The sequence below is a fragment of the Oncorhynchus tshawytscha genome, linkage group LG10 (assembly GCF_018296145.1).
Source record: "Oncorhynchus tshawytscha isolate Ot180627B linkage group LG10, Otsh_v2.0, whole genome shotgun sequence".
Taxonomy (NCBI): domain Eukaryota; kingdom Metazoa; phylum Chordata; class Actinopteri; order Salmoniformes; family Salmonidae; genus Oncorhynchus; species Oncorhynchus tshawytscha.
This window is the reverse complement of record NC_056438.1, coordinates 582,501-603,270: the sequence shown is the minus strand read 5'-3', so window position 1 is coordinate 603,270 and position 20,770 is coordinate 582,501. Positions and strand designations below refer to the sequence as shown.

General features: G+C 48.9%; 1 long non-coding RNA gene and 1 pseudogene across 1 annotated transcript; one reads left to right on the top strand and one right to left on the bottom strand.

The window, feature by feature from the left end:
* Window positions 1-20,770, bottom strand: part of LOC112241859 — a 76,288-nt pseudogene that overhangs the window by 14,891 nt on the left and 40,627 nt on the right.
* Window positions 19,824-20,292, top strand: LOC121847358. The gene is made up of 3 exons (XR_006084210.1): window positions 19,824-19,848; window positions 20,062-20,146; window positions 20,183-20,292. It is a non-coding gene; the product is annotated as an uncharacterized LOC121847358 (long non-coding RNA).

The window sequence follows — 20,770 nt, the reverse complement described above, 5'->3', positions numbered from 1 at the left end:
GTCAGTGTTAGTGTTAGGTAGGTGGGACACTAGTGGGGGTCAGTGTTAGGTAGGGAGTGGGACACTAGTGGGGGGGGTCAGTGTTAGGTAGGGAGTGGGACACTAGTGGGGAGGTCAGTGTTAGGTAGGGAGTGGGACACTAGTGGGGGTCAGTGTTAGGTAGGGAGTGGGACACTAGTGGTGGGGGTCAGTGTTAGGTAGGGAGTGGGACACTAGTGGTGGGGGGTCAGTGTTAGGTAGGGAGTGGGACACTAGTGGTGGGGGGTCAGTGTTAGGTAGGGAGTGGGACACTAGTGGGGGGGGGGTCAGTGTTAGGTAGGGAGTGGGACACTAGTGGGGGGTCAGTGTTAGGTAGGGAGTGGGACACTAGTGGTCAGTGTTAGGTAGGGAGTGGGACACTAGTGGGGGGGGTCAGTGTTAGGTAGGGAGTGGGACACTAGTGGGGGTCAGTGTTAGGTAGGGAGTGGGACACTAGTGGGGGGTCAGTGTTAGGTAGGGAGTGGGACACTAGTGGGGGGGGGTCAGTGTTAGGTAGGGAGTGGGACACTAGTGGTGGGGGGTCAGTGTTAGGTAGGGAGGGGACACTAGTGGGGGGGTCAGTGTTAGGTAGGGAGTGGGACACTAGTGGTGGGGGGTCAGTGTTAGGTAGGGAGTGGGACACTAGTGGTGGGGGTCAGTGTTAGGTAGGGAGTGGGACACTAGTGGGGGGGTCAGTGTTAGGTAGGGAGTGGGACACTAGTGGGGGGTCAGTGTTAGGTAGGGAGTGGGACACTAGTGGTGGGGGGGGTCAGTGTTAGGTAGGGAGTGGGACACTAGTGGTGGGGTCAGTGTTAGGTAGAGTGGGACACTAGTGGGGGGGGTCAGTGTTAGGTAGGGAGTGGGACACTAGGACACTGTTAGTGGGGTGGGACACTAGTGGGGGGTCAGTGTTAGGTAGGGAGTGGGACACTAGTGGGGGGGTCAGTGTTAGGTAGGGAGTGGGACACTAGTGGGGGTCAGTGTTAGGTAGGGAGTGGGACACTAGTGGTGGGGTCAGTGTTAGGTAGGGAGTGGGACACTAGTGGGGGGGGTCAGTGTTAGGTAGGGAGTGGGACACTAGTGGGGTCAGTAGTGGTAGGGGGGGGTCAGTGTTAGGTAGGGAGTGGGACACTAGTGGTGGGGGTCAGTGTTAGGTAGGGAGTGGGACACTAGTGGGGGTCAGTGTTAGGTAGGGGGTGGTTCAGTGTTAGGTAGGGAGTGGGACACTAGTGGGGGGGGTCAGTGTTAGGTAGGGAGTGGGACACTAGTGGTGGGGGGTCAGTGTTAGGTAGGGAGTGGGACACTAGTGGGGGGGGTCAGTGTTAGGTAGGGAGTGGGACACTAGTGGTGGGGGGGTGTTAGTGTTAGGTACACTAGTGGGACACTAGTGTTGGGGAGTGGGACACTAGGGGGTCAGTGTTAGGTAGGGAGTGGGACACTAGTGGGGGGGGGTCAGTGTTAGGTAGGGAGTGGGACACTAGTGGTGGGGGTCAGTGTTAGGTAGGGAGTGGGACACTAGTGGTGGGGGGGTCAGTGTTAGGTAGGGAGTGGGACACTAGTGGGGGGAGTCAGTGTTAGGTAGGGGTGGGACACTAGTGGTGGGGGTCAGTGTTAGGTAGGGAGTGGGACACTAGTGGGGAGTCAGTGTTAGGTAGGGAGTGGGACACTAGTGGGGGGGTCAGTGTTAGGTAGGGAGTGGGACACTAGTGGGGGGGGTCAGTGTTAGGTAGGGAGTGGGACACTAGTGGTGGGGGGTCAGTGTTAGGTAGGGAGTGGGACACTAGTGGTGGTCAGTGTTAGGTAGGGAGTGGGACACTAGTGGTGTGGTTAGGGGAGTTCACTGTTAGGTCAGTGTTAGGGAGTGGGACACTAGTGGTGGGTCAGTGTTAGGTAGGGAGTGGGACACTAGTGGTGGGGGTCAGTGTTAGGTAGGGAGTGGGACACTAGTGGGGGGTCAGTGTTAGGTAGGGAGTGGGACACTAGTGGTGGGGGTCAGTGTTAGGTAGGGAGTGGGACACTGTTAGTGGTGGGACACTAGTGGGGGGTCAGTGTTAGGTAGGGAGTGGGACACTAGTGGGGGGTCAGTGTTAGGTAGGTGGGACACTAGTGGTGTTAGGTAGGGAATGGGACACTAGTGGGGGTCAGTGTTAGGTAGGGAGTGGGACACTAGTGTGGGGGTCAGTGTTAGGTAGGGAGTGGGACACTAGTGGGGGTCAGTGTTCAGTGTTAGGTAGGGAGTGGGACACTAGTGGTGGGGGTCAGTGTTAGGTAGGGAGTGGGACACTAGTGGTGGGGGTCAGTGTTAGGTAGGGAGTGGGACACTAGTGGTGGTGGGGTGGTGGGAGGTCAGTGTTAGGTAGGGAGTGGGACACTAGTGGTGGGGGGTCAGTGTTAGGTAGGGAGTGGGACACTAGTGGTGGTGTTAGGTAGGGAGTGGGACACTAGTTCAGTGTTAGGTAGGGAGTGGGACACTAGTGGTGGGGTCAGTGTTAGGTAGGGAGTGGGACACTAGTGGGGGGGGTTCAGTGTTAGGTAGGGAGTGGGACACTAGTGGGGGGGGTCAGTGTTAGGTAGGGAGTGGGACACTAGTGGTGGGGGGTCAGTGTTAGGTAGGGAGTGGGACACTAGTGGGGGGTCAGTGTTAGGTAGGGAGTGGGACACTAGTGGTGGGGGGTCAGTGTTAGGTAGGGAGTGGGACACTAGTGGGGGGTCAGTGTTAGGTAGGGAGTGGGACACTAGTGGGGGTCAGTGTTAGGTAGGGTGGGACACTAGTGGTGGTGGGGGTCAGTGTTAGGTAGGGAGTGGGACACTAGTGGGGGTCAGTGTTAGGTAGGGAGTGGGACACTAGTGGGGGTCAGTGTTAGGTAGGGAGTGGGACACTAGTGGTGGGGGTGTTAGGTAGGGAAGTCAGTGTTAGTGTTAGGTAGGAGTGGGACACTAGTGGTGGGGGGTCAGTGTTAGGTGGGAGTGGGACACTAGTGGGGGGTCAGTGTTAGGTAGGGAGTGGGACACTAGTGGTGGGGGGTCAGTGTTAGGTAGGGAGTGGGACACTAGTGGTGGTGGGGGTCAGTGTTAGGTCACTAGTGGTGTTAGGTAGGGAGTGGGACACTAGTGGGGGGTCAGTGTTAGGTAGGGAGTGGGACACTAGTGGGGGGGGTCAGTGTTAGGTAGGGGTGGGACACTAGTGGTGGTCAGTGTTAGGGGGAGTTCAGTGTTAGGGTAGGGAGTGGGACACTAGTGGTGGGGGGGTCAGTGTTAGGTAGGGAGTGGGACACTAGTGGTGGGGGGGTCAGTGTTAGGTAGGGAGTGGGACACTAGTGGTGGGGGGGTCAGTGTTAGGTAGGGAGTGGGACACTAGTGGGGGGTCAGTGTTAGGTGGGTGGACACTAGTAGAGTCAGTGTTAGGTAGGGAGTGGACACTAGTGGTCAGTGTTAGGTAGGGTGGGACACTAGTGTCAGTGTTGGTAGGGAGTGGACACTAGTGGTGGGGGGTCAGTGTTAGGTAGGGAGTGGGACACTAGTCAGTTGGTAGGAGTGGACACTAGTGGTGGGGTCAGTGTTAGGTAGGGTGGGACACTAGTGGGGGGGGGGGTCAGTGTTAGGTAGGGAGTGACACTAGTGGGGGGGTCAGTGTTAGGTAGGGAGTGGGACACTAGTGGTGGGGGGGTCAGTGTTAGGTAGGGAGTGGGACACTAGTGGGGGGGTCAGTGTTAGGTAGGGAGTGGGACACTAGTGGTGGGGGTCAGTGTTAGGTAGGGAGTGGGACACTAGTGGGGGGTCAGTGTTAGGTAGGAGTGGGACACTAGTGGTGGGGGGTCAGTGTTAGGTAGGAAGTGGGACACTAGTGGTGTGGGGGTCAGTGTTGTTAGGTAGGGAGTGGGACACTAGTGGGACACTGTTAGTGGGAGTGGGGTGGGGGTCAGTGTTAGGTAGGGAGTGGGACACTAGTGGTGGGGGTCAGTGTTAGGTAGGGAGTGGGACACTAGTGGGGGGGTCAGTGTTAGGTAGGGAGTGGGACACTAGTGGGGGGGTCAGTGTTAGGTAGGGAGTGGGACACTAGTGGTGGGGGGGGTCAGTGTTAGGTAGGGTCAGTGTTAGGTAGGGAGTGGGACACTAGTGGTGGGGTCAGTGTTAGGTAGGGAGTGGGACACTAGTGGGGGGTCAGTGTTAGGTAGGGAGTGGGACACTAGTGGTGTGTTAGGTAGGGAGTGGACACTAGTGGGGGTCAGTGTTAGGTACACTAGGGGGGACACTAGTGGTGGTGGGGGTAGTGGTGGGGGTCAGTGTTAGGTAGGGAGTGGGACACTAGTGGGGGTCAGTGTTAGGTAGGGAGTGGGACACTAGTGGGGGTCAGTGTTAGGTAGGGAGTGGGACACTAGTGGTGGTGGGGGTTCAGTGTTAGGTAGGGTGGGACACTAGTGGGACACTGTTAGGTGGTGGTGGGACACTAGTGGTGGGGGGTCAGTGTTAGGTAGGGAGTGGGACACTAGTGGTGGTGGGGGTTCAGTGTTAGGTAGGGAGTGGGACACTAGTGGTGGGGGGGGTCAGTGTTAGGTAGGGAGTGGGACACTAGTGGTGGTGGGGGTTCAGTGTTAGGTAGGGAGTGGGACACTAGTGGTGGGGGGGTCAGTGTTAGGTAGGGAGTGGGACACTAGTGGTGGTGGGGGGTTCAGTGTTAGGTAGGGAGTGGGACACTAGTGGTGGGGGGGGTTCAGTGTTAGGTAGGGAGTGGGACACTAGTGGTGGTGGGGGTTCAGTGTTAGGTAGGGAGTGGGACACTAGTGGTGGTGGGGGTTCAGTGTTAGGTAGGGAGTGGGACACTGGTGGTGGGGGTTCAGTGTTAGTGGTGGTGGGGGTTCAGTGTTAGGTAGGGAGTGGGACACTAGTGGTGGTGGGGGTTCAGTGTTAGGTAGGGAGTGGGACACTAGTGGTGGTGGGGGTTCAGTGTTAGGTAGGAGTGGGACACTAGTGGTGGTGGGGGGGTTCAGTGTTAGGTAGGGAGTGGGACACTAGTGGTGGTGGGGGTTCAGTGTTAGGTAGGAGTGGGACACTAGTGGGGGGTTCAGTGTTAGGTAGGGAGTGGGACACTAGTGGTGGTGGGGGTTCAGTGTTAGGTAGGGAGTGGGACACTAGTGGGGGGGTCAGTGTTAGGTAGGGAGTGGGACACTAGTGGTGGTGGGGGTTCAGTGTTAGGTAGGGAGTGGGACACTAGTGGTGGTGGGGGTTCAGTGTTAGGTAGGGAGTGGGACACTAGTGGTGGTGGGGGTTCAGTGTTAGGTAGGGAGTGGGACACTAGTGGTGGTGGGGGGTTCAGTGTTAGGTAGGGAGTGGGACACTAGTGGTGGTGGGGGTTCAGTGTTAGGTAGGGAGTGGACACTAGTGGGGGGTCAGTGTTAGGTAGGGAGTGGGACCAAACAACGGCTCAAAGTACGTCGGTCTTCACTGAAATTGTAGGTGTAAAAAAACACTTCTGTCTGGAACCAATCAAATCAGATATAAAGAAATAGAAATAACCCTTACATCCTGGTTACTCATGTCCCAGTACGGCCGTTCCCCGAAGCTCATCACCTCCCACATCACGATGCCGTAGCTCCACGCGTCACTGGCCGATGTAAACTTTCTGAACGCAATCGCCTCTGGAGCTGTCCAACGTATGGGGATTTTACCACCCTATAGAGAGGAGGGGGAAGGGAGAGGGAGGGGGAGGGAGGAGAGAGGGAGGGAGGAGAGAGGGAGGGAGGGAGGGAGAGGGAGGGAGGAGAGAGGGGGGGAGGGAGGGGGGAAGTGAGGGGGAGGAGGTGAGCTAAACTGACTGTCACACCTCCAACAACAATACATAAAACCTCTCATAATTCTGCCCAAAAACAATGACGATTCCTCTCAACCAGTGGCGTATGGGCTGTTTAGGTGATCGCTGGTGCCGCCCACATATTTTAAACATCCGGAAATTACGTATTTTTACCTTTCATTCAGGACCTAAATAGAACCTGAACCTAACTTTTAGATGCCTTTTTAACGTAATTTTGCTTACTGGGACTTTTTGTTTTGGTTGTGTTTCTGATTATTTCGTGCTCAATAGAAATGAATGGTAATTAATGTATGGTGTCATTTTGGAGTCACATTTATTGTGAGAATTGAATAATAACAGGGAGGTTAGCATTTAATATCATACCCCCAAGACATGCTAACCTCTCACCATTACAATAACAGGGGAGGTTAGCATTTTATATCATACCCCAAGACATGCTAACCTCTCACCATTACAATAACAGGGAGGTTAGTTTTATATCATACCTCCAAGACATTTCTCACCATTACATACAGGGAGGTCAGCATTTTATATCATACCCCCAAGACATGCTAACCTCTCACCATTACAATAACAGGGGAGGTTAGCATTTTATATCATACCCCCAAGACATGCTAACCTCTCACCATTACAATAACAGGGGAGGTTAGCATTTTTGGGTTGAATGATATTTGCACTCATCATTATTCATGATTCATTCAGGATTATCTGTAATCATGGAAGCATCCACATTAATGTAGAAGAGTTTAGAAACATATTATATTCTAATTTACAAGGTAGGGGTAGTTAGGGGGTAAGTAGGGGTAGTTAGGGTTAGGTAGAGGTAGTTAGGGTTAGGTAAAGGTAGTTAGAAGGTAGTTAGAGGCTGGGTAGGGTTAGGTAGGGGTTGTTAGAGGCTGGGTAGGGTTAGAAAGGGGTAGTTAGAAGGTACTTAGAGGGTAGTGAGAGGGGTAGATAGGGTGTATTTACCAGTGAGCTGGTGTATGTTAGGTAGGGGTAGTTAGAAGGTAGTTAGGGGGGTAGATAGGGATATTTTAGGGTATATTTACCAGTGAGCTTGTGTATGTTAGGTAGGGGTAGTTAGAAGGTAGTTAGAGGGGTAGATAGGGTATATTTAGGGTATATTTACCAGTGAGCTGGTGTATGTTAGGTAGGGGTAGTTAGAAGGTAGTTAGAGGGGTAGATAGGGTGTATTTAGGGTATATTTACCAGTGAGCTGGTGTATGTTAGGTAGGGGTAGTTAGAAGGTAGTTAGAGGGGTAGATAGGGTGTATTTAGGGTATATTTACCAGTGAGCTGGTGTATGTGGGGTCAGAGGAGTTCTCCTGGAGGAATCGTGACAGGCCGAAGTCAGATACCTTACAGACCAGGTTAGAGTTGACTAGGATGTTGCGAGCTGCCAGGTCTCGATGGACATAGCTCATCTCCGATAGATACTTCATACCTGGAGACAGGGGGAAGTGACACATAAACAGACAAGCAGCACACAACACTAGTGTCAGGGTGACATCATACATCTGCACGAATAATTATAGAAACTGGGTGGTTCCAGCCCTGAATGCTGATTGGCTGACAGCCGTGGTATATCAGACCATATGACATTTATTTTTACTGCTCTAATTAAGTTGGTAACCAGTTTCTAATAGCAGTAAGGCACCTCAGGGGTTCGTGGTATAAGGCCAATATAACACGGCCAAGGGCCGTATCCAGGCTGTGTACTCAGAGTTGTGTCGTGCCTAAGAACCTAAGCCCTTAGCTGTTAAACATTAAATAAAGTGTACTTCCTACCTGATGCTATCCCACGTAACATTCCCACCAGCTGGATAGGCGTGAACTGACCATCGTTTAACTGGAGGAGAGAATATCAACGATGAAACAGACAGATACAGACTACAGACAGACTACAGATAGACTACAGATAGACCCCTCCCCTCATCCTCACAATAAGGAAGCTGTCGAGGGCCCCATTCTCCATAAACTCCCTCCCTCCCTTCTCTCCTTCTCTCCCTCCCTGCCTGCCTGCCTCCCTCCCTCCCTACCTTCTCTCCCTCCCTCCCTCCATCCATCCATCTCTCCCTCCTTCCCTCCCTCTCTCCCTCCTCACCCTAAGGAAGCTGTCAAGGGCCCCATTCTCCATAAACTCAGTCAGTATCATAACAGGACAGGAAGCTGTGATGACTCCTTCCCTCTCCCTCCCTCCCTTCTCACCCTCTCTCCTTCTCTCTCTCCCTCCCTGTCTGCCTCCATCCCTCCTCACCCTAAGGAAGCTGTCGAGGGCCCCATTCTCCATAAACTCAGTCAGTATCATAACAGGACAGGAAGCTGTGATGACTCCTTCCCTCTCCCTCCCTCCCTTCTCACCCTCTATCCTTCTCTCCCTCCCTCCCTGCCTGCCTCCCTCCCTCCTCACCCTAAGGAAGCTGTCGAGGGCCCCATTCTCCATAAACTCAGTCAGTATCATGACAGGACAGGAAGCCGTGATGACTCCTTCCAGGTGGATGATATTGGGGTGCTGGAACTGACCTACAGATTGGAATTGACCTGACACATTAATACACACATTAATACACACACAATACACATTAATACACATTAAAACACATTAATACACACACAATATACATTAATACACATTAAAACACATGAATACACATTAAAACACATTAATACACACACAATATACATTAATACACATTAAAACACATTAATACACACATTAATACACACACAATACACATTAACACACAAACAATACACATTAATACCTATTAAAACACATTAATACACACATTAATACACACACAATACACACACAATACACATTAAAACACACGAATACACATGTATACCCAAATTAAAACACTAATACACATTTAAACACACTAACACATTGTTTTTCATTGAATATTTTCTGTAGCTGTTGCACTGTTTCGAGGACAAGTTAGCTCTGCATAGTACTGCATAGTACTGCATAGTACTGCATAGTACTGCATAGTACTGCATAGTACCGTGTTGTTTCCTGTGCATATAAAAGATAAGTCCCTCCTCTGTTAGTTAGTGTATCCATCTTTCAGAGCCCCCTCCTCAATGCTGACCCATGATAGAGGCCTCAGACAGGAAGTCCCTCCTCTGTTAGTTAGTGTATCCATCTTTCAGAGCCCCCACGATACTGACCCATGATAGAGGCCTCAGACAGGAAGTCCCTCCTCTGTTAGTTAGTGTATCCATCTTTCAGAGCCCCCACGATACTGACCCATGATAGAGGCCTCAGACAGGAAGTCCCTCCTCTGTTAGTTAGTGTATCCATCTTTCAGAGCCCCCCACGATACTGACCCATGATAGAGGCCTCAGACAGGAAGTCCCTCCTCTGTTAGTTAGTGTATCCATCTTTCAGAGCCCCGCCCTCCTCGATACTGACCCATGATGGAGGCCTAAGACAGGAAGTCCCTCCTCTGTTAGTTAGTGTATCCATCTTTCAGAGCCCCCACGATACTGACCCATGATGGAGGCCTCAGACAGGAAGTCCCTCCTCTGTTTGTCAGTGTATCCTCCTTTCAGAGTCTTGATGGCCACATAGTTCTCCTTCTTCCCAGGGACCTTCAGTCTGCCTCGACAGACCTCTCCAAACTCACCTGGAACATACACACACTGTTAACAGCACACCTCTCCAAGAGAAGAGACACATATGCTATTGTTAGTTGGCTGCTGAGGGCTACTTGGATCATCTAACAGCTGACTGTGGCTGAGGAGGGCTACTTGGATCATCTAACAGCTGACTGTGGCTGAGGAGGGCTACTTGGATCATCTAACAGCTGACTGTGGCAGGAACTAGTTTGTTGTGCTAGTTAGATGTGAGGACACACCCACCGACCGCTGAACCTGCCTTATAATGACCCTTTGGACACGCTAGAGAGAGAGAGAGAGAGAGAGAGAGAGAGAGAGAGAGAAGGAAGGAAAGAGCGAGAGAGAAAGAGAGAGAGAGCGAGAAAGAAAGAGAGAGCGAGAAAGAAAGAGAGAGAGAGAGAGAAGAAAAGAGAAGAAAAGAAAGAGAGATAGAGACAGAGAGAGGGCCTGAGGGGAAACCTGGTATCCACGGAGACAGAAATCCAGACTAACACTACAGTAGCACACACACACTATCTCTCTGCCTCAGTAATGTGGAACAGAGTGGTAGCCAGAGGGTAGATTAGTGGACTTAGTTACATCCCAAATGGCCCTGGTCAAAAGTAGTGCACTAAATAGGAGACAAGGTGCTGTTTGGAACACAGATCAGTTCAACTGATAGGACTGATATTCTACATGACCCTCTAATACTGAGAGAGAGAGACAGACAGAGAGAGACAGAGAGACAGAGAGAGACAGAGAGAGACAGAGAGACAGAGAGAGAGAGAGAGAGACAGAGAGACAGAGAGAGAGAGAGAGAGAGACAGAGAGAGAGAGAGAGATCGAGAGAGAGAGATATATAGAGAGAGAGACAGAGAGAGAAACAAATCAAATCAAAAATCAAATCAAATTTATTTGTCACATACACATGGTTAGCAGATGTTAATGCGAGTGTAGCGAAATGCTTGTGCTTCTAGTTCCGACAATGCAGTAATAACGAACAAGTAATCTAACTAACAATTCCCCAAAAAACGACTGTCTTATACACAGTGTAAGGGGATAAAGAATATGTACATAAGGATATATGAATGAGTGATGGTACAGAGCAGCATAGGCAAGATACAGTAGATGATATCGAGTACAGTATATACATATGAGATGAGTATGTAAACCAAGTGGCATAGTTAAAGTGGCTAGTGATACATGTGTTACATAAGGATGCAGTCGATGATATAGAGTACAGTATCTACGTATGCATATGAGATGAATAATGTAGGGTAAGTAACATTATATAAGGTAGCATTGTTTAAAGTGGCTAGTGATATATTTACATCATTTCCCATCAATTCCCATTATTAAAGTGGCTGGAGTAGAGTCAGTGTCATTGACAGTGTGTTGGCAGTAGCCACTCAATGTTAGTGGTGGCTGTTTAACAGTCTGATGGCCTTGAGATAGAAGCTGTTTTTCAGTCTCTCGGTCCCAGCTTTGATGCACCTGTACTGACCTCGCCTTCTGGATGACAGCGGGGTGAACAGGCAGTGGCTCGGGTGGTTGATGTCCTTGATGATCTTTGTGGCCTTCCTGTAGCATCGGGTGGTGTAGGTGTCCTGGAGGGCAGGTAGTTTGCCCCGGTGATGCGTTGTGCAGACCTCACTACCCTCTGGAGAGCCTTACGGTTGAGGGCGGTGCAGTTGCCATACCAGGCGGTGATACAGCCCGCCAGGATGCTCTCGATTGTGCATCTGTAGAAGTTTGTGAGTGCTTTTGGTGACAAGCCGAATTTCCTCAGCCTCCTGAGGTTGAAGAGGCGCTGCTGCGCCCTTCCTCACGATGCTGTCTGTGTGAGTGGACCAATTCAGTTTGTCTGTGATGTGTATGCCGAGGAACTTAAAACTTGCTACCCTCTCCACTACTGTTCCATCGATGTGGATGGGGGTGTTCCCTCTGCTGTTTCCTGAAGTCCACAATCATCTCCTTAGTTTTGTTGACGTTGAGTGTGAGGTTATTTTCCTGACACCACACTCCGAGGGCCCTCACCTCCTCCCTGTAGGCCGTCTCGTCGTTGTTGGTAATCAAGCCTACCACTGTTGTGTCGTCTGCAAACTTGATGATTGAGTTGGAGGCGTGCATGGCCACGCAGTCGTGGGTGAACAGGGAGTACAGGAGAGGGCTCAGAACGCACCCTTGTGGGGCCCCAGTGTTGAGGATCAGCGGGGAGGAGATGTTGTTCCTCTTGTCCAGATGGGTTAGGGCAGTGTGCAGTGTGGTTGAGATTGCATCGTCTGTGGACCTATTTGGGCGGTAAGCAAATTGGAGTGGGTCTAGGGTGTCAGGTAGGGTGGAGGTGATATGGTCCTTGACTAGTCTCTCAAAGCACTTCATGATGACGGATGTGAGTGCTACGGGGCGGTAGTCGTTTAGCTCAGTTACCTTAGCTTTCTTGGGAACAGGAACAATGGTGGCCCTCTTGAAGCATGTGGGAACAGCAGACTGGTATAGGGATTGATTGAATATGTCCGTAAACACACCGGCCAGCTGGTCTGCGCATGCTCTGAGGGCGCGGCTGGGGATGCCGTCTGGGCCTGCAGCCTTGCGAGGGTTAACACGTTTAAATGTCTTACTCACTTCGGCTGCAGTGAAGGAGAGACCGCATGTTTTCGTTGCAGGCCGTGTCAGTGGCACTGTATTGTCCTCAAAGCGGGCAAAAAGTTATTTAGTCTGCCTGGGAGCAAGACATCCTGGTCCGTGACTGGGCTGGGTTTCTTCCTGTAGTCCGTGATTGACTGTAGACCCTGCCACATGCCTCTTGTGTCTGAGCCGTTGAATTGAGATTCTACTTTGTCTCTGTACTGGCGCTTAGCTTGTTTGATAGCCTTGCGGAGGGAATAGCTGCACTGTTTGTATTCAGTCATGTTACCAGACACCTTGCCCTGATTAAAAGCAGTGGTTTGTGCCTTCAGTTTCACACGAATGCTGCCATCAATCCAAGGTTTCTGGTTAGGGAATGTTTTAATCGTTGCTATGGGAACGACATCTTCAACGCACGTTCTAATGAACTCGCACACCGAATCAGCGTATTCGTCAATGTTGTTGTCTGACGCAATACGAAACATCTCCCAGTCCACGTGATGGAAGCAGTCTTGGAGTGTGGAGTCAGCTTGGTCGGACCAGCGTTGGACAGACCTCAGCGTGGGAGCCTCTTGTTTTAGTTTCTGTCTGTAGGCAGGGATCAACAAAATGGAGTCGTGGTCAGCTTTTCCGAAAGGGGGCGGGGCAGGGCCTTATATGCGTCGCGGAAGTTAGAGTAACAATGATCCAGGGTCTTTCCACCCCTGGTTGCGCAATCGATATGCTGATTTAGGGAGTCTTTAGGGAGTCTTGTTTTCAGATTAGCCTTGTTAAAATCCCCAGCTACAATGAATGCAGCCTCCGGATAAATCGTTTCCAGTTTGCAGAGAGTTAAATAAAGTTTGTTCAGAGCCATCGATGTGTCTGCTTGGGGGGATATATACGGCTGTGATTATAATCTAAGAGAATTCTCTTGGTAGATAATGCGGTCTACATTTGATTGTGAGGAATTCTAAATCAGGTGAACAGAAGGATTTGAGTTCCTGTATGTTTCTGTCATCACACCATGTCACGTTAGTCATAAGGCATACGCCCCCGCCCCTCTTCTTACCAGAAAGATGTTCGTTTCTGTCGGCGCGATGCGTGGAGAAACCCGCTGGCTGCACCGCTTCGGATTGCGTCTCTCCGCTTAGCCATGTTTCCGTGAAGCAGAGAACGTTGCAGTCTCTGATGTCCCTCTGGAATGCTACCCTTGCTCGGATTTCATCAACCTTGTTGTCAAGAGACTGGACATTGGCGAGAAGAATGCTAGGGAGTGGTGCACGGTGTGCCCGTCTCCGGAGTCTGACCAGAAGACCGCTTCGTTTCCCTCTTTTTCTGAGTCATTTTTTTGGGTCGCTGCATGTAATCCGCTCCGTTACACTGGTTGTAAGGCAGAACACAGGATCCGCATCGCGAAAAACATATTCTTGGTCGTACTGATGGTGAGTTGACGCTGATCTTATATTCAGTAGTTCTTCTCGGCTGTATGTAATGAAACCTAAGATGACCTGGGGTACTAGTGTAAGAAATAACACGTAAAAAAACAAAAAACTGCATAGTATCCTAGGAACGCGAAGCGAGGCGGCCATCTCTGTCGGCGCCGGAAGTACAGAGACAGAGAGAGAGAGAGAGAAACAGAGACAGAGAGAGAGAGAGAGAGAGAGAGAGAGAGAAAACAGAGACAGAGAGAGAGAGAGAGAGAGAGAGAGAGAGAGAGAGAGAGAGAGAGAGAGAGAGAGGGTAAGAAGGGGAGGAAAAGAGGGAGGAGGGATGAGAAATGAAGGCAAAGGGACAAGTAAAGGACTCTGGAGAAATTAAGAGCGTGAGAGAATAGATAGATATAACATTTAAAATATTTATATTGAAGCTTTTGTGAGTGTACTGTTGGACTGTTGGACTGGTGGACTGTTGGACTGGTAGACTGGTGGACTGGTGGACTGGTGGACTGTTGGACTGGTGGACTGTTGGACTGGTGTACTGTTGGACTGTTGGACTGGTGGACTGTTGGACTGGTAGACTGTTGGACTGGTGGACTGTTGGACTGGTGGACTGTTGGACTGGTGTACTGTTGGACTGTTGGACTGTTGGACTGGTGGACTGTTGGACTGTTGGACTGGTGGACTGGTGGACTGGTGGACTGTTGGACTGTTGGGCTGGTGGACTGTTGGACTGTTGGACTGTTGGACGTTGGACTGTTGGACTGGTGGACTGTTGGACTGGTGGACTGTTGACTGTTGGACTGTTGGACTGTTGGACTGTTGGACTGTTGGACTGGTGGACTGTTGGACTGGTGGACTGGTGGACTGTTGGACTGGTGGACTGGTGGACTGTTGGACTGTTGGACTGTTGGACTGTTGGACTGGTGGACTGTTGGACTGGTGGACTGGTGGACTGTTGGACTGGTGGACTGGTAGACTGGTGGACTGTTGGACTGGTGGACTGGTGGACTGTTGGACTGGTGGACTGTTGGACTGTTGGACTGGTGGACTGGTGGACTGGTGGACTGTTGGACTGGTGGACTGTTGGACTGGTGGACTGTTGGACTGGTGGACTGTTGGACTGGTGGACTGTTGGACTGTTGGACTGGTGGACTGTTGGACTGGTGGACTGGTGGACTGGTGGACTGGTGGACTGGTGGACTGGTGGACTGGTCATTCATGGTTGTTAATTTCACTTTTGTATATTATCTACCTCACTTGCTTTGGCAACGTTAACATGTTTCCCATGTTAATAAAGCCCCTTGAATGAAATAACATGGAGAGAAGGAGCAGAGAGAGGAGATGAAGAGAGAGGAGCAGGAGAAGAATAGAACAGAGAGGAGGGGAGGAGACGGGGTTGAAGAGAGCAAAAAATGAGTGAAATACACAGAGAGGTATAGACCAGCTCCAATGACCTCCTCTCTTTAGGGGTAGAGGTAGGAGGTAGAAGGAGGTACTGACCAGCTCCAATGACCTCCTCTACCTAGATGAAGGACACGTCTATCTCTTTAGGGGTAGAGGTAGAGGTAGAGGTAGGAGGAGGTATAGAGGTCTAGGAGGTGAATATAGAGGTACTGACCAGCTCCAATGACCTCCTCTATCTAGATGAAGGACACATCTATCTTTTTAGGGGTAGAGGTAGAGGTAGGAGGAGGTATAGAGGTCTAGGAGATTAATATAGAGGTACTGACCAGCTCCAATGACCTCCTCTATCTAGATGAAGGACACATCTATCTTTTTAGGGGTAGAGGTAGAGGTAGGAGGAGGTATAGAGGTCTAGGAGATGAATATAGAGGTACTGACCAGCTCCAATGACCTCCTCTATCTTGACGAAGGACACGTCTATCTCTTTAGCGAAGTCTCTAACCGCCTCGTTGGGATCTTCGTAGGTGAACGGGTCGATGTACACCTTCATACCTGCTAACAGATACCATGGTAACAACAACGTTAATTTACAACAAGCAACAAATAGCATGGCAGGTAGTAGTGTTGTAGTGTACTATAGTAAATATGTAGGAAGTAGTGTTGTGTACTATAGTAAATATGTAGGAAGTAGTGTTGTGTACTATAGTAAATATGTAGGAAGTAGTGTTGTAGTGTACTATAGTAAATATGTAGGAAGTAGTGTTGTTGTGTACTATAGTAAATATGTAGGAAGTAGTGTTGTGTACTATAGTATGTATGTTGGTAGTAATGTTGTGTGCTATAGTATGTATGTTGGTAGTAATGTTGTGTACTATAGTATGTATGTTGGTAGTAGTGTTGTGTACTATAGTATGTATGTTGGTAGTAGTGTTGTGTACTATAGTATGTATGTTGGTAGTAATGTTGTGTACTATAGTAAGTGTGTTGGTAGTAATGTTGTGTACTATAGTAAGTATGTAGTAGTGTTGTGTACTATAGTAAGTATGTAGTAGTGTTATGTACTATAGTATGTATGTTGGTAGTAGTGTTGTGTACTATAGTATGTATGTTGGTAGTAGTGTTGTGTACTATAGTATGTATGTTGGTAGTAATGTTGTGTACTATAGTAAGTGTGTTGGTAGTAATGTTGTGTACTATAGTAAGTATGTAGTAGTGTTGTGTACTATAGTAAGTATGTTGGTAGTAGTGTTGTGTACTATAGTATGTATGTAGTAGTGTTGTGTACTATAGTAAGTATGTTGGTAGTAATGTTGTGTACTATAGTGTTGGTAGTAATGTTGTGTACTATAGTAAGTAGGTAGTAGTGTTGTGTACTATAGTATGTATGTTGGTAGTAGTGTTGTGTACTATAGTAAGTAGGTAGTAGTGTTGTAGTGTTGTGTACTATAGTATGTATGTTGGTAGTAGTGTTGTGTACTGTAGTATATATGTTGGTAGTAGTGTTGTGTACTATAGTACATATGTTGGTAGTAGTGTTGTGTACTATAGTGTTGGTAGTAATGTTGTGTACTATAGTATGTATGTAGGTAGTAGTGTTGTGTACTGTAGTATATATGTTGGTAGTAGTGTTGTGTACTATAGTATGTATGTAGGTAGTAATGTTGTGTACTATAGTGTTGGTAGTAATGTTGTGTACTATAGTATGTATGTAGGTAGTAGTGTTGTGTACTATAGTATGTATGTAGGTAGTAGTGTTGTGTACTATAGTGTTGGTAGTAATGTTGTGTACTATAGTGTGTATGTAGGTAGTAGTGTTGTGTACTATAGTGTGTATGTAGGTAGTAGTGTTGTGTACTGTAGTATATATGTTGGTAGTAGTGTTGTGTACTATAGTACATATGTTGGTAGTAGTGTTGTGTACTATAGTGTTGGTAGTAATGTTGTGTACTATAGTATGTATGTAGGTAGTAATGTTGTGTACTATAGTGTTGGTAGTAATGTTGTGTACTATAGTATGTATGTAGGTAGTAGTGTTGTGTACTGTAGTATATATGTTGGTAGTAGTGTTGTGTACTATAGTATGTATGTAGGTAGTAATGTTGTGTACTATAGTGTTGGTAGTAATGTTGTGTACTATAGTATGTATGTAGGTAGTAGTGTTGTGTACTGCTCACTCTGTCTCATCAGGTACTGTCCATTCTGATCATTCATCTCTATATCCTTCACACACAGGTGTTTACTGAGGAGAGAGATAAACAAACATATAAATAAAGTAACAGGGGACGAGAAATGTATTCGAGTAATGTTCTCTTCACTCTTCCCCCTTCCTCTTCTCTTCCTCTTCTCTTCCCCCTTCATCTTCTCTTCTCTTCCCCCTTCCTCTTCTCTTCCCTTCCTCTTCTCTTCCCCTTCCTCTTCTCTTCCCCCTTCATCTTCTCTTCCCTTCCTCTTCTCTTCCCCCTTCATCTTCTCTTCCCTTCTCTTCTCTTCCCCCTTCCTCTTCTCTTCCTCCTCTTCTCTTCCCCCTTCATCTTCTCTTCTCTTCCCCCTTCCTCTTCTCTTCCTCTTCTCTTCCTTCTCTTCTCTTCATTCTCTTCTCTTCCCCTTCATCTTCTCTTCTCTTCCTTTCTTCCCCCCTTCATCTTCTCTTCTCTTCCTTCCTCTTCATCTTCCCCTTCATCTTCTCTTCTCTTCCCCCTTCATCTTCTCTTCTCTTCCTTCCCCTTCATCCTCTTCTCTTCCCTTCTCTTCTCTTCCCCCTTCATCTTCTCTTCCTTCCCCTTCATCTTCTCTTCTCTTCTTCCTTTCTCTTCCCCCTTCATCTTCTCTTCTCTTCTCTTCCCCTTCATCTTCTCTTCCTTCTCTTCCCCTTCCTCTTCTCTTCCCTTCATCTTCTTTCTCTTCCCCTTCATCTTCTCTTCTCTTCTTCATCTTCTCTTTCCCCTTCATCTTCTCTTCCCTTTCATCTTCTCTTCTCTTCCCCCTTCATCTTCTCTTCCCCCCTTCCTCTTCTCTTCCCTTCCTCTTCTCTTCCCCCTTCATCTTCTCTTCTCTTCCCCTTCATCTTCTCTTCCCCTTCATCTTCTCTTCTCCCCTTCCTCTTCTCTTCTCTTCCCTTCCTCTTCTCTTCCCCTTCATCTTCTCTTCTCTTCCCTTCCTCTTCTCTTCTCTTCCCTCTTCTCTTCCCCTTCATCTTCTCTTCTCTTCCCCTTCATCTTCTCTTCCCCCTTCCTCTTCTCTTCCCTTCCTCTTCTCTTCCCCCTTCATCTTCTCTTCTCTTCCCCTTCATCTTCTCTTCTCTTCCCCTTCATCTTCTTTCTTTCCCCTTCCTCTTCTCTTCCCTTCCTCTTCTCTTCCCCCTTCATCTTCTCTTCTCTTCCCCTTCATCTTCTCTTCCCCCTTCATCTTCTCTTCTCTTCCCCCTTCCTCTTCTCTTCCCCCTTCATCTTCTCTTCTCTTCCCTTCCTCTTCTCTTCCCCTTCATCTTCCCCTTCTCTTCCTCTTCTCTTCCCCCTTCATCTTCCCTTTCTCTTCATCTTCTCTTCTCTTCCCTTCCTCTTCTCTTCCCCCTTCATCTTCCCCTTCTCTTCCTCTTCTGCCAAATACTCCATCTCTCTGTCTCCTGTCTGTCCATCACACTGCCAAAGACTCCATCTCTCTGTCTCCTGTCTGTCCATCACACTGCCAAAGACTCCATCTCTCTGTCTCCTGTCTGTCCATCACACTGCCAAATACTCCATCTCTCTGTCTCCTGTCTGTCCATCACACTGCCAAAGACTCCATCTCTCTGTCTCCTGTCTGTCCATCACACTGCCAAATACTCCATCTCTCTGTCTCCTGTCTGTCCATCACACTGCCAAATACTCCATCTCTCTGTCTCCTGTCTGTCCATCACACTGCCAAAGGCTCCATCTCTCTCTTTGTTCACTCATTTTTCTCTGTGTTCTTTGCTCTCCTTCATGTCCTCCTCTCCTCCTCCTATCTGGCATCCTAAAATAGATAGGGGTCCACCCTGTACTTCTGGAGTGTCTGTGACCCTGAGGTCAGGACTATTGTTCCACCGGCCGTCCTGTAGAGAGAGACCTGGGCGGGTGTATCCTGTCACACACGCGCACACACACACACACACACACACACACACACACACACACACCTTCTCTTTGCCTTTCTAACAGTATTTCCTGACACACTGTCTATCTCTCCACCCTCTGCCTCCCCCCCCGTCTCCTCTCCCCCTTCCTCTCCTTTTCTCTTCTCTCTTCCTCTCCTCTTCCTCTTTACAACTCTCCTCAAACTCTTTTCAACTGTCCTCGAGCTTTCCTCTACTCTCCTCTTCCTGTCCTCCTCTTCTCTCCTCTACTCTCCTCTTCTCTTCTCTCCACTTCCTGTCCTCTTCTCTCCTCCTCTCTCCTCTTCTCTCCTCCTCTCTCCTCTTCTCTCCTCTTCTCTCCTCTCCCACTTCACAACTCTTTTCAACTCTCCTCTCCTCTATTCTCCTCTTCCTGTCCTCTTCTCTCCTCTTACTCCCCTCCTCCTTTCTCTCTTACCAGTAGCAGTATCCAGCAATGATCACCGCGGTAATAAGGAGGAGTATCCCCATGGCAACCAGAACGCCTGTCACCATCAGCTGAGAGTGGGCCTCTACCTCTGGAGAGAGAGATTATAGAGAGTGAGAGATATGAAGAGAGAGACGGATGGATGGTTGGATAGAGATGGAGAGATAGAGACAGAGAGAGCGATGGAGGGATGAGAGAGAGAATATTTAATAAGTATTGTTGGATTCTAGCATGAAATAAATGTTATACTAGAAGTTAATGGTTACATGTATGAGGAATGTATATGGTGGGGTCAATGGAGGTTGGATAGCTGTGGATTAGTGAGGTATATGGGCCGAGGTCAGATCAGGTCAGGTCACTGATACGGGTGGATAGCTGTGAATTAGTGAGGAATGTGGGCTGAGGTCAGGTCAGGTCAGGTCAGGTCACTGATACGGGTGGATAGCTGTGGATTAGTGAGGTATATGGGCAGGTCAGATCAGGTCAGGTCACTGATACGGGTGGATAGCTGTGAATTAGTGAGGAATGTGGGCTGAGGTCAGGTCAGGTCAGGTCAGGTCAGGTCACTGATACGGGTGGATAGCTGTGAATTAGTGAGGTATATGGGCCGAGGTCAGATCAGGTCAGGTCAGGTCAGGTCACTGATACGGGTGGATAGCTGTGAATTAGTGAGGTATATGGGCCGAGGTCAGATCAGGTCAGGTCAGGTCAGGTCTGTGAATTAGTGAGGTATATGGGCTGAGGTCACTGATACGGGTGGATAGCTGTGAATTAGTGAGGTATATGGGCCGAGGTCAGGTCAGGTCAGGTCACTGATACGGGTGGATAGCTGTGAATTAGTGAGGTATATGGGCCGAGGTCAGATCAGGTCAGGTCAGATGAAGTGAGGAGGAGCAGTTTTTTTGAACTTTCTGCCTAGCAACAGAGATGTATTGGCTGTCTAGATGTGCGAGGAGGAAACTCCGCCTAATAGGAGGGTATAAATACTGCTGCTGCTGGAAACTTTGTCTGTGCAGCTGTTTGACAAAGGGGAGAAGAAACCTGGGCTTTGACTAATGTATTTATATATCCCTATTAGACCGGGTAAGGGGTCAGGGTTCAGGGGTTATGGTTCAGTAGAAACCTGGGCTTTGACTAATGTATTTATATAGCCCTATTAGACCGGGTCAGGGGTCAGGGGTTATGGGTCAGTAGAAACCTGGGCTTTGACTAATGTATTTATATAGCCCTATTAGACCGGGTCAGGGGTTATAGGTCAGCAGAAACCTGGGCTTTGACTAATTCCCTTTGTATTTATATAGCCCTATCAGTCCAGGTAAGGGGTCAGGGGT